Raw genomic sequence first — 13,022 nt, 5'->3', positions numbered from 1 at the left:
TATCTTAATTGCCTTCTTATCATGTTAAAGTGAGAGGCCTCTTCTCATATTCAATAAAATGTTCAACAAAATAATTCATAGTCATTATTTTTATGCATTTTCTAAATGGGAGTTGTTTGTAGAGCCTTAGTACAATCTCTGTGATTTACTTCTGTCCTCTCTTTTAAAAATTATTCCACCAATGTGTGTAACAATGCCCAACTTCTACCTCAAACTGAAAATTAAGAAATACTTTAATTGAGGTGGCAAATTCCCTTGGTAAACAGTTGCATTTCAAATTCAGCATGGCAAGATTTTAACGATGTATTTTTACCACTTAAAACCTGCCACTATCTTCTGTTTTAAATGATGTCACCATTCACCCATTCACTCAGAGGCAGAATACCACATCTGGCTGAATACCAAGATGAAATTAATGAGCACATTCTGTTGATTGTTCTCTCAAAATATATTCCAAATCTAACTAGATCTAGTAAAACTTCCTACATAAACAAAGTAACTTTGCCTTTTGTGTAATATTCTATGATCGAGGCTTAAAGAAATGTATGGCACATCATAAGCAGGTAACATAATTTATTGTTTTGTTGAGTCATGTATAGAATTCCTGATTACATTACAGTATGATTTTCATGCCACTTTTAGTATCCATATTCTCTATTTATTTTTATTGACCTATCCTATATCTTAAATATTTAGAATATTGTTAAGACCTACCTTCTTTTAATATTTTGGTATTGGATTGCTAAATGAGTTAACTAAAGGTAATATTTCTCTTGTTAAATACAATTAAATGGAAAGCGTGAACTGTTTCAATATTTGATAGTTGTGTTAAGAGTTTAATTCTCACAATAACCAAGAGAAAGCTAGTCTAATCATCTAAGGCTACTAAAACAAAACAAACCATTATTATTCACGTGTACTTTTGTTTTAAATGATTCTGCTTTTTCTACCACTCCATGATTTCTTGTAACTATAGAACTCATGTTCATTATAGTTCATTGTCTCACTCAAAATAACCTTTGTAACACTCATTCAAGCATCAACTACATAAATATGTGGACACATGCCCTCAACTTCCCATGTAGTTTTAATATTTGGAGTAACAGTGTGGAAGGCATCTTGTATGTGTATCGCTGCCGAAGAAACCTCTTATTCAGAAGCTGTGAAGGAGCCTTAGAAGGGCTTAATTTTATTTATGTATTTATATATTTTTAAATTTTATTGAATTTTTGTGTATTTCATACAGAAAATCATCTTTATACCCCCTTCCCCTTTCGCACCCTCCCATAGCCCCCTCCCACACAGTAGAGTTCCTGCATTCTATTATTTGTGTTAAGGCCTATCATGTGAAGTTAGTGTCCTCGGATGTCCCTCAGTAAAAGCTCATCTACTGAGATCTAGTCAGCCTATCTAGAGTCCCTCCCTTTAAGGAAAGCAGCTCTTTCTCACCCAGCAGTAATCAGTTGCCAATAATTCTTTGACTAAGACTGGGGCCTGAGGTCCATTTCCACAGTCCTGTGCTGGGTTTTTGTCTGCTTAAGTTTGCATGGTCTCGTGCATGCCAACACCACTGCTGTAAGTTCCTATCAGAAGAGGGCCAGGAGCCTGCAGGACTATTTCCATATGTTCATGCACCTCCTTTCTGGCTCTTACAATCTTTCTGCCCCCTCTTCCACAACTGTCCCTGGGCCTTAGGTGGGTGGAATTTGATATGAGTCCTGTCCAAGGACCCACACTCTGCAGACTCTTATTCTCTGCATTTTGGCCATTTGTGATCTTTTGCTTTCCAAATACACATAGCTGGAGAGGTCATAGGTCTTAGAGGATGCTTGAAGGCTATCACATCCCTAGATAAATGTAATTTCTTACTACATGCAAAATATGGATCCTTAAACTTACACACAAGTATCCCTGTCACCATCCATCAAAGAATCTTCTTCTTCAGGAGACAGAGATAATTACAAAATTCCACAACTGGTCATACACAGATATTGTCTGTGAATTGGCCAAGTCTAAGTGGCACATATAGGATGCAACCTCTATACCTAAGGCCCATGGAACACAGAACAAGTGATGAAGTGAGTACTAATACATCTTTCAGTTTTCATCAGGGAAGCTCCCTTATGCAACAGGGGGCCAAAGGTTTATTTTTATATCAGTGGAGGTAGTCATTACGTTAAGTTTCTAAATGTGATCACTGAAAGATTGTCAACTGTGTGGTGTAAACCATTAAGCATCTTTCATAAGACTATGTAGGTAAATGACTTCTCAATACAATAACCATGTTGCTAAAAGTATGGCAATCAGCACAAACCATTCACAGTCTGACCAGTATACTTATAAAACGATTTCTATTGTGAAAAAGGAGCAATGGAGGAGACAGTACCTGGATTCAAAATGCACTGTAAGCTGCATTCATTTCTAAAAAGTTATTGCTATGCATGTAGGTACACTGATCAGTGGATCAGGATAGAGATGCAAATACAGTCAGTTAATTTTTCAAATTGTTGTAAGAACCATGTTCATTAAAGAAATGCATTTCAATAAATGATGTTGAGAAAATTCAATGTATACCAACAGAAAAAGGAAACTAGATCCTTATTTCTCGCCCATTATAGAAAATAACTCAAAATACATTAAAGAAGTAAATATAAGACCTGAAATTATGGAAACACTAGAGAAAACTTAGGGAAAACATTTCAAGACATCGAAAGGGAAAATAATATTTTATATGGTCACAAAACAACAGAGAACAAAGCAACAAACAGACAAATGAGATTGTGATAATCAATTTTTCATTGTGATGAAATACGTAATAAAAATAACTTATTTTTTTTTGAAGCATGGTTTCAGAAATTTAAGTTCATAGTTGACTGCCTACAGTGTTTTGGGCCTGTGGTGAAGCAGAGCACAATGGCAGATGGAACTTAATGGAACAGAGATGATCACTTCATAGTGGGGCTGGAAAGCAGAGGAAGCCAGAAAGAGAGGAGCCCGGGAGCTCATAACAGACCTTAGACCTTGAACCCATGCGCTCAATAACGTATTTCCTCCAACTATGTCTTATATCCCAAAATTTTCATCACTCCTCAAAGTATGCCATCATGTCTGAAAATGGATGAATCCAATGATAAGGTCCCGAGGATCTCATCAACTTCCAGTTTGGATCCCCCAGGAGGGAACTTTATCTTCAACATGTATTTATTTATTTATTTATTTATTTATTTATTTATTTATTTATTTTTGGTATGATGCTTCATATCTAAACCACACCAAGGATGCCATCAATCTACAGATCCTAAATGCAGCAAAGAACACAGAAATCGTAGAGATAACGTTATCAAAACTTTTATAAGTAAGAATTTAGAATCTCTTCTCACTTTTTAAAAAAATGATAAATGGGCCGGGTGTGATGGCACACACCTTTAATCCCAGCACTTGGGAGGCAGAGGCAGGTGGGTCTCTATGAGTTCGAGACCAGCTTGGTCTACATAAAGAGTTCCAGGCCAACTAGGGCTACAGGGAGACCCTATCTCAAAAATAAAACACCAAAATATTTTTAATAATAATAATAATAAACGGTTTAAGAGATAAACACATTTAACTTGATTTGAATTTTATCAAATCAAATATTGTGAATTTTACACAATATATGTATAATATGCATGAAGACCTTATATAGGACTCCAGTAATATGTAAAATTATGTTTTTACAAATCATTCAGTAAATGTGTAAATTTGTAATTTTGTATCAATTGAAAAACATAGGCTAAAATTCTTACTATAGCTATATTTTATTTTTACTTGTCATTTTTACCCCCATGAATTCTAAGATTCTTCTTGTCAACTTCTGTATTGTGTACTTCTCTTCACTTAAAACTCCATTTTGCTTTCATTTCTTTTTAAACATTACATTTTACGGTTACAGAGCCGAGGGCGAGAGGCGGCTGCATCTGGCTCCCGCTCTCGCTCTCACAGCCACTGCAGAACATTGAGCTCCGTAGAGATAACACAGGGGCAAGTGAGAGCCAGATGTGCACTGGGCGACTCTGTACCTCCTTGAGGTAAACAGCTGAATATTGACAAAGGAGATCCTAAAAAGCCGACAGGCAAAATCTCATCATGTGCACTCTTTGTGCAAACTAGCCTGGAGGAGTACAAGGAGAGGCACCCTCCCCGAGTTTTCCAAGAAGTACTCAGAGATGGAAGACCATGTCTGCTAAAGAAAAAGGAAAGCTTGAAGACATGGCAAAGACTTACAAGGCTCCTGATGAGAGAGAAATGAAAATCCATATCCCTCCTAAAAGGGAAACAAAAAAGAAGTTCAAAGATCCCAACGCACCCAAGAAGCCTCCTTAGCTTTCTTCTTGTTCTGTTCTGAGTATCTCCCCTAAATCAAAGGAGAGCGTCCCAGCTTATGTATTGGTGATGTTGCAAGGGAACCGGGAGAGATGTGGAGTGACACTGCTGCAAATGACCAGCAGCCACAGAAGAAGAAGGCCTCCAAGCTGAAGGAGAAATACGAAAAGATATTGCCTGCAGAGCTAAAGGAAAACCTGATACTGCAAAAAAGGGGGTTGTCAAGGCTGAAAAGAGCAAGAAAAAGAAGGAAGAGAAGGATGAATAAAAGAGGACGAGGAAGAGGGGGAAGATGAGGACGGCGGAGAGGAAGAAGATGATGGTGAATAAGTGTGTTCTAGCGTAGTTTCTTTTCTTGTCTATTAAGTATTTAACCCTCCTGTATACAACTCACTCCTTTTACAGGAAAAATTAAAAAGTAAGGCTTTTAAGGTTTGTTTGTAAACTGTACAGTGTCTTTTTTTGTATAGTTAACACACTACCGAATGTGACTTTAGATAGCCCTGTCCTGGTGGTATTTTCAATAGCCACTAACCTTGCTTGGTACAGTATGAGGGTTGTAAATCGGCACGGAAATCTAAAGCAGGTTGTTGGTGCACAGCACAAATTAGTTATACATGGGGATGGTAGTTGTTGTTGGGTTTTTTTTTCTCCTCTTCAGTTGTCTCTGATGCAGCTTACATGAAAATAACTGTTGTTCAGTTAACTGAATACCACTCCATAATTGCAAAAAATAATGCAGGTTATTTGCTGACATTCTAAATGCTTCTAGAAAAATAAAATATTTTTATTTTAAAAAATTATATTTTACTATTCCTGTGCATTTTTAATTGCTGTCATTTCATGTAGCAAAAAATTTTCCATCCTATGAATTCATCTGCTTCTTCAGCTTATCATGGAGTACTTAGAGAAAATATTTTGCAACAATATGACTATTTATCAAATTATAGTCCTATTTAAACATTACTTATTATTGTTAAACATAATACCATATAAAGATATCTGGTGTCTTACAACAGAAAGTTGGAGATTTAAATAATTGCATCTTATAAATGAAAAAGAATATGGCCAACAAAGTGATCATTTTCCTTTGCCTAGACAGTTTCCCTTTCTCTTTATCTGTTAATTTCCTTTTTTTTAAAAGTCTGAGTGTCTGAATGTTCACTTGATAGCATTTGCCTTCAGTAAGTAAAATTTCTTTTGACATTTCACATAGCAGAATTGACTGGCTGCTAATTTCCCTACTTTTATTCAAAATCCTGTATTTCACCTTTGTTCTTGATTTTTAAATTTTATTGTTATTATTTTATTTTATGTGTCTGAGTGCTATGCCTGTGTGCATGCAAGTGCACCCATATCTGGGACTGTAGTTATGGGTGGTTGTTAGCTGCCATGTGAGTGCTGGGATTCAAACCTGGGTCTTCTACAAAAGTAGCCAGTGCGCTTAATCACTGAGCCATCTCTCCAGCCCCTTGACTTTTTAAAAAAATTGAGATATATGTGTTTATCACCATCTACAGCAAGAAGCTACTCTAGTGAGAGTAGAATTATACATAAATATGCTAGTATAAAAATAAGTCATCTTTCGTTTGTTCCAGGTGGATGAACTTGTATTGAGGGATGTCAGGGGACACTAATTTGACTCAACAGGCCTTAACATAAATGACAGAAAGCATGAAATCCACTGGATGGGGGAGGGGCTATAGGAGAGTGCTGATGAGGAAGCGAGTATAAAAATGACTACAGTGTTGTATATGAAATATAAAAAATTCAATAAAAATAAGTCATGAGAGGGCTGGAGAGATGGGACAGGTATTAAAGGCTAAGACTAAACCCAAAACACTAAAATAAGTCATTAGGAGTTGGTTTAACACTATGTCAATTTAGCAGAATATTAGTGGCTGGTTCTTGAGGTCTTTGATCCATTTGGAGTTGATTTTATGCTGGGTGAAAAATAATGGTTCAATTTCATTCTTCTGCAGGTAGAGGTCCAGTTTTGCCAGCACCATTTCTTGACTATGCTGTCTTTCCTTCATTGTGTTTATAAAACCTGAACTTAGAAACATCTAGAAGAAAATACAGGCAGTATCCTCCAAGATACAGGCATGGAAAAGGATTTATAAATCAGACAACAGCTGCTCAGGCATTAAGGTCAAGAATCAATAAGTGAGAAAAGCAAAGCTTCTCTACAGGAAAAGAAACAACCAAGGAAGGGAAGAAGAAACTCACTTAGTGGGAGAAAATCTTTCCCAGCTACACATTTGAAAGAGAATTGATATCTAAATTACACATGTAACTCAAAAAAAAAAAAACAAGAAACAAGAAAATAAACAACCAAATAAAAAGATGGGTAATAGACCTGAACAGAGTTCTCAAACGAAGAAATAAAAATGGCTAAGAAGCACCTTAAGAAAGCTCAACATCTTTAGTAATTAGAGAAATGCTGATATATCCATTTTAAGATTCCATCTTACCCCCAGGCAGACTGGCTAAAATCAAGAGAACAACAAAATTCCAAATGCTGGAGAGGATGGGGAGAAAGAGGAACACTCTTTCACTGCTCATGGGAGTGAAAACTTGTGCAATCACTATGGAAAGCAGTGTGAAGAACTCTGAAAAAAAAAAAAAAAACTTAAGAAGAACCTACCGTATAATCCAGTTATATCACTCCTTGGTACATACCCAAAAGACTCATCCTACTATAGAGATACCTCCACATCCATGTTTGCTGCTGCTCTTCACAATAGCTAAAAAATGGAAACAACCTAAATTTCCCTCAATTGATGAATGAATAATGAAAAGGCGGTACATTTACACAATGGAGCTTACTCCATTGTAAGAAAAGATGAAATTATGAAATTCGCAGGTAAATGGATGGAACTAGACAGCATTTTATTAAGTGCCGTAACACAAACACAGAAAAGCAAGTGCTGTATGTTCTCCCTCATTTGTGGATTGCAGCACCAATCCCTTATATGTGAGTATATGAATTCTTATATAATGCCAGAAGTCAGGAAAATGGGTAGAATACATGGAAGTAAAGGAAAAGAAAGAACCTAGAAGGGGGATAGTAGGGAACAAATGCTATCAGTCGAGAGGTAGAGAAAGTGGGAATGTTCATGTTCAGAAGGGGAAGGGAGGCAAGCAGGGAGGAGTATACAAGGGGCCACACTGGGGGTGGGTGTGAGGAGAGGGAGAATGGTGGGAAGCAGGAGTTATTGGTTGGGGAGTGGGGGGAGTGGGAGCGGAGCTACTGGGGATGGAGGAGGGAGACAAAATGAGAGGAAAAAGAGTGGAGATGAATGACTCTTCGGGGACTAGGAAACTGAAAGGGAAATGTGATGCCCTTGAAACTGAATGAGAAATGCACATACAGTGTCTGCACATTAATGATATATACACCTAGGAGTTGTTTGGCAAGGAACACAGTGCCAGACAGAAGGGACCTCCCTTTGTGTGGTTGGTAAGAGTGATCCAGGAGACTCCCAACATAACACAGGCTTTTGACAAACTTCTTGATTATGTCCCAGGACTAGAAGATAAGACCCTATTGCTGAAGACAACATACTTTGGATACAGGACTTGAAGCAATGGAGCATGAATTAAACAGGAAGCTTTCTAACCAAAGTTTGGCTTTCATAATGCTAGATGATGATATGGAAACTGCCAAGGGAGAAAAATAACCAATGGTTCAACCCAGCCCTAAAGCTTAATAACCATAAAGACCAGCATGGCAAACTACCTCTATTGGTGCAGCAGTGACACCATTATTTGGGGGTGGCAATCAACAACTATCTGATTTGACTTAAATAACCTCTCATGGGAGTGAACTCATGGTGGTACTGCAAATTCAGCCAAATACATGTCAGGAGAAGGCATAGATCTAGAAAAGCCTTATCTCCTATCTCTAGATAAATGACATTTCTTACTATATGCTAAATATCAATGCTTGTATTTACACACAAGCATACCATATGGCACACATCAAAGGAGCTTCTTTTTGCAAGAGATGGAGGCTACTGCAGAACTGCACAACTGGTCATACATAGAGAACATATGTCTGAGAGCTGCCTAGTACTAGATGACACATCTGTAGTCGAACCTCTACAACTAAGGCTCACAGAACATAGAAAAATAAGGGGTAGAGAGAAAACGAATACATCCCTCAACCCTCTCCAGTAAAACTTCCTTATACAACTGAGTTTAATGCACAGAGAAGGAAATAACTGGCCAAGTTTGAAGAATAAGAGACTGCAGAGTGTGTATTCCTGGAGAGGAGTCCTATATTGCACTTCACCCACCCATGGCTCAGGTACCATTGCAGAAGAGGAGGTGGAAAGATGGTAAGAGACAGGGATGGCTCATGAACACAGGGAAGCAGAGGCTTTCAGGCCACTGGAAGCTTGCACTTGGGAACTTGCAGAAATGGTGGCATGGAGCACAAGACCCATGCCAACTCAATTAAACAAGGGCTCAGAGGGGAGGACAGAAATTGGTGGTAGGCCAGGCTTAGACTGAAAACTATTGGAAACTGATTGCAACTGGGTGAGGAAGAGTATGCTTTACATATGATCTCTCGCTGGACTGACTAGACTCCAGTGGATGAATTTACACTGAAGTACATCTGGGTACAAATGTTTGACTTGATGGGACTTACCATGTATGGTGGAATACATGAGGTCCGGTAGGGGGATGAAGGAGGCACCTATGGGGGAGGAGATCAAAATTTCATTAAGAACCGTCATATGAAAATATAAACGCTCAAGAAAAAAATTTAAAAATAGTAGTTGGCTCTTTAGAATACACTTATATCTCTCAATGTGTCATTTTTCTCTTTTCCTTGCAAGAATTTGTGATATATTCTGTTGAGTGTTCATTAAAATCTTAAATCTTGAAGTTCTCTGTTTCTATAACTTTTTATAGAAATGCATGATCACTATCTCTTTCATTTTATTTTTCTACATAGCATATATTTGATCATTCCATATAATTTTAACAGATGGTTGATGCTGTGATCAGCTGGTGTCTGTTTCCCTTCTTACATAAAATGAATGCTTTATATTTGACTTTGGGGTTGCTTGTGCTGACTTATCCCGTTCATCTCTTCAGTTTCTGACATTATTATTTAGCCTCTTTCCATTGTTTCCTTTTTTCTGCCTATACTTAAATTTATATTCTTTTGTTTCTGAATCAGAACATAATTTTGTTTACCTCAATGATAATAAATTCAATTTCCAGTTCGCTTTTTCATTGATTCTATATCTATTTCATCTCTTGGTCACAATCAAATACTTTAAAACTTATGATTTTCTTTTTCTTGACTTTTGACCTTTTGAGCTAATTCGTGGTTCCATTCTGAATGTGAAGATGATGTGTCTCCTGAAATTAATGAAGATTAAGTTGTGGGTTTTAAGGACTCTGTGATTTTTCTTTCATAATGTATTTATTGTTTTGACAGATAGTATTCTTTTGTGGGTTTAAACTGAAATCTTTTGAACTCTGATCTTGTGTCAGAGGTTTGATCCCTAGGAAGTCTGTTTCAGATGAAGTTTTCACAAATGGAGCTCAGGAGATAGAGAGGAATAGGACATGGGCTTGGAGCCTGCCTCATGTCTCTCCTGGATATCCCTGCGTGTTTCAGTGTTCTTGATGGTTCATTGTTTCTATTCTCAGACATGGGTCATGAATACTGTTTTCCATGTGTATTCTCCTCAACTTTATCAGTGCTGTGTAGCCCCAGACTTAAAACCAAGCTGATGGGATATGGCTTGTATAGTATCTGCCTGCTATCTACAAAATTGCTCTGCATCCATACTGTCCTGCATTAACAGGGAACAAATCTAATGCAGTTTTGTTCCTAGCTGAGTTACACAGAGATCAATCTGTGATGTACAGACAGGTATAATTAGACAGACTTAAAAACCTTCATCAGTTTTATTTTATTTAATTCCTATACTTTCTTCAAAATTCATGCCTTCCAGAAATTTCTTTTTCTTGGAACACTGAGTCAGAAAGATGATATTTCTTGTCATATACCCAAATTTCCAGAGTCAGTTGGTTATAAACTGCTTGTCAGAATTTCTCTGCTTTCATTTACTCATAATATTTAAACTTCTGCTTTCCATATGATTTCTGTTTTAGAATATTTTTCTTCAATATAGGCAGAGAATATACGTTAGAAATATATATCTTTAACTCAGACTTATATATTCTTACCTCTTCGCTTTGCTTGGTTTGTTTTCTTATTGTTGGTAGCCTAAGAAATCAAGAATGTTGTCTTTCATTTTACTTTTTGGTTTTGAAGTTTATTGAGATGCATTTCAGATACCACAGTTTTGACAAATACTTTTCTCAATATTTTGTTTGTTTATTTGTGTTTTTGAGACAGGGTTTCACAGAGATTAGGATTGTTTCACATTCATTATTTGACTGAGGATGGCCTTGAGCTCTTTATTCTCTTTTTTTAATTGAGCTTTTAAAATTTCATAAGAACTCCTCATTCTTTTGCTCCCACCTTCTAAGTACTGGGATTATGGGCCTGTGCCACTATGCTCGACTCCCATTATCTCTTTATTGTTTGTTTTAAAACATTCGTATTTAACAAGTTAGACATCTTCTGGCTGTTTCTTGTGTTGGAATACTGTTAACTGCTTTGCTATATGTGAAATGGTCTGATTAACATATCACTGTTAAAAAACCATATTGATAAATGAACCTTCTTCAGATTTACTTAGATCATTCATTAAAGGGAAGTATTTTTAGAATTTCCTCTTTTTATATTATGGCTTAAAGACATCCTGTATAACAGAACTCTCGGTCTCCCTTGAAACACAAAAGATCAAACACAAGCGTATGACATCAGTTTGAGAAGCCCCAGCAAGCGCTTGAACAGTTGGAGCACTTCCAGAGGATGTTAAAAGCTAAACTTCACATTCAACTTGGTAGAGTACACGTTCATAATGCATACAGAACATATATTCCCTTATGAGACTGCTTTATGGAATTCATTGTTCAATCACCCGTTCATTGAGATCTCTTATTTCCCTTTAGTCTTTCTTCACCAGTGAAGTTTTCCGTTGTTCTCAGTTTAAATGTCATTTCCTCCAACAGGTCTTCCCTGGTGACTCAATTTTAATAAAGATTACTATGTGATATATATATACATTTATATATATGTATATATATAAAACTTAGAGTAACATATTCTTTGTCTTAAATTCACTTATCACAATTTGTAAGCATTTATAAAAGGTAGATTTAAAAAGTGTATAGGCTCAAAAACTAGATTATCATATCTTGTTTAAATTCCAGTTCTGTTACTTGGTATATGACCTTAGATAAGCTAGCTGATATATCTGACCTTCAATTTTACATTATGAAAGATGAAGAAAAGAACATTATATGTGTTATAAAGTTGTGAGTATACATAAGCACTGAATAAAAGTAAAAAGTACATCGTGTTTAGTGACTACAAATCATAAGAAATGAAATTCTTTGTTAAGGTGTACACACAGCAAGCTGTTTTGACATCTTCCAAAGAAGCCTTTGGTTACATTCTACATGAAAGTCTGATGAATAAGTTCAAAGTTTCAAAAAATCTGAATGTTGTAGCCTAATCACTTAAAGTAGATAAAGTGGATAATGGAGATTACTTTCAAAATGGTTTATGACCAAGGTCTTTTGGTAAGTGATAAGTGAGGCTTTATAGCCATACTCTCCCAAATTCTATTACTTTAAAAGAATGGAAATTGTTAAATTCTTAAATGTAAAACAGAATGCTTATTTATGACTACGATAATTTCCATAATCCATTATCTTCAATTGTGCCAAAGGAATGGTATTGCTAGGAATTGTTCCAATTGTAAATGTACTTTTCATTGAATTCAAAATAAACACATTGACTAATGGACTATTGTTTTAAATAAATATTTAAGATATTAATTTTGATGTAATTAAAAATCATAAACTACAAGTTCCTATACAATTATTCTTGGATTACAAGGGTCTTCGTATCCAGTAAAAATATTGTGAAATAACAAAATATTGTTGAGTTAAATTGATTTAAATAATATTGCTGTCCTTGATTTTTCTAAGAATCATCAAAGCATTCTATAAGTACAGAGAAAAGTATTGTTTGTGGTGGATATGTTATGTGTTCAATTTTAAATATATATTGAGGGAAGTGACTCTGCCAGACACAAGAAATATGAAACAAACTTAAAGAGTACATAGATGTATGTCTCTCCAGAATAATTCCCCTTACCTGAAGTGACTATTTTCTTAAAGTACTGTGCAATACCTGGGGCATCTAAGGTATGTAGCCATAGGAAAATGAGTAGTTTAGAAAGCCAGCTCTCCACTCTCAGACTCACAAAAGAACATGAGAGAGAGAAACACTGTCATGCCATACTTATTTTTGAATATCTAAGATCCTCAAGTGAAGTTGTTGCTTTAACAGTTAAGGTTTTACATTTTAAATAAATTCATATTAATTCCATAATTTATTGGTTTATGCATATAATTTTTGTTTTGTTTGAAATGCTGGCTATGTGTAACATAGTCTTTCTACGTTGTTTATCTTTCATTTTATGCATTAAATTTTATGATTAAAATCTAAGTAAGGCATTGGTAATAAAGTGAATAAAAAGGCCCAGGGAAACCTG

General features: G+C 35.9%; 1 pseudogene; it reads left to right on the top strand.

The window, feature by feature from the left end:
- The first annotated feature begins 2,296 nt into the window (after positions 1-2,296).
- On the top strand, positions 2,297-4,689 carry LOC115066751 (annotated as a pseudogene).
- The last annotated feature ends 8,333 nt before the right edge of the window (positions 4,690-13,022 follow it).

The sequence above is a fragment of the Nannospalax galili genome, unplaced genomic scaffold, assembly GCF_000622305.1.
Source record: "Nannospalax galili isolate Female #2095 unplaced genomic scaffold, S.galili_v1.0 scaffold767, whole genome shotgun sequence".
Classification (NCBI taxonomy): Eukaryota; Metazoa; Chordata; class Mammalia; order Rodentia; family Spalacidae; genus Nannospalax; species Nannospalax galili.
Note: the sequence above shows the minus strand (reverse complement) of the source record. Positions and strands in the feature narration are given on the sequence as shown.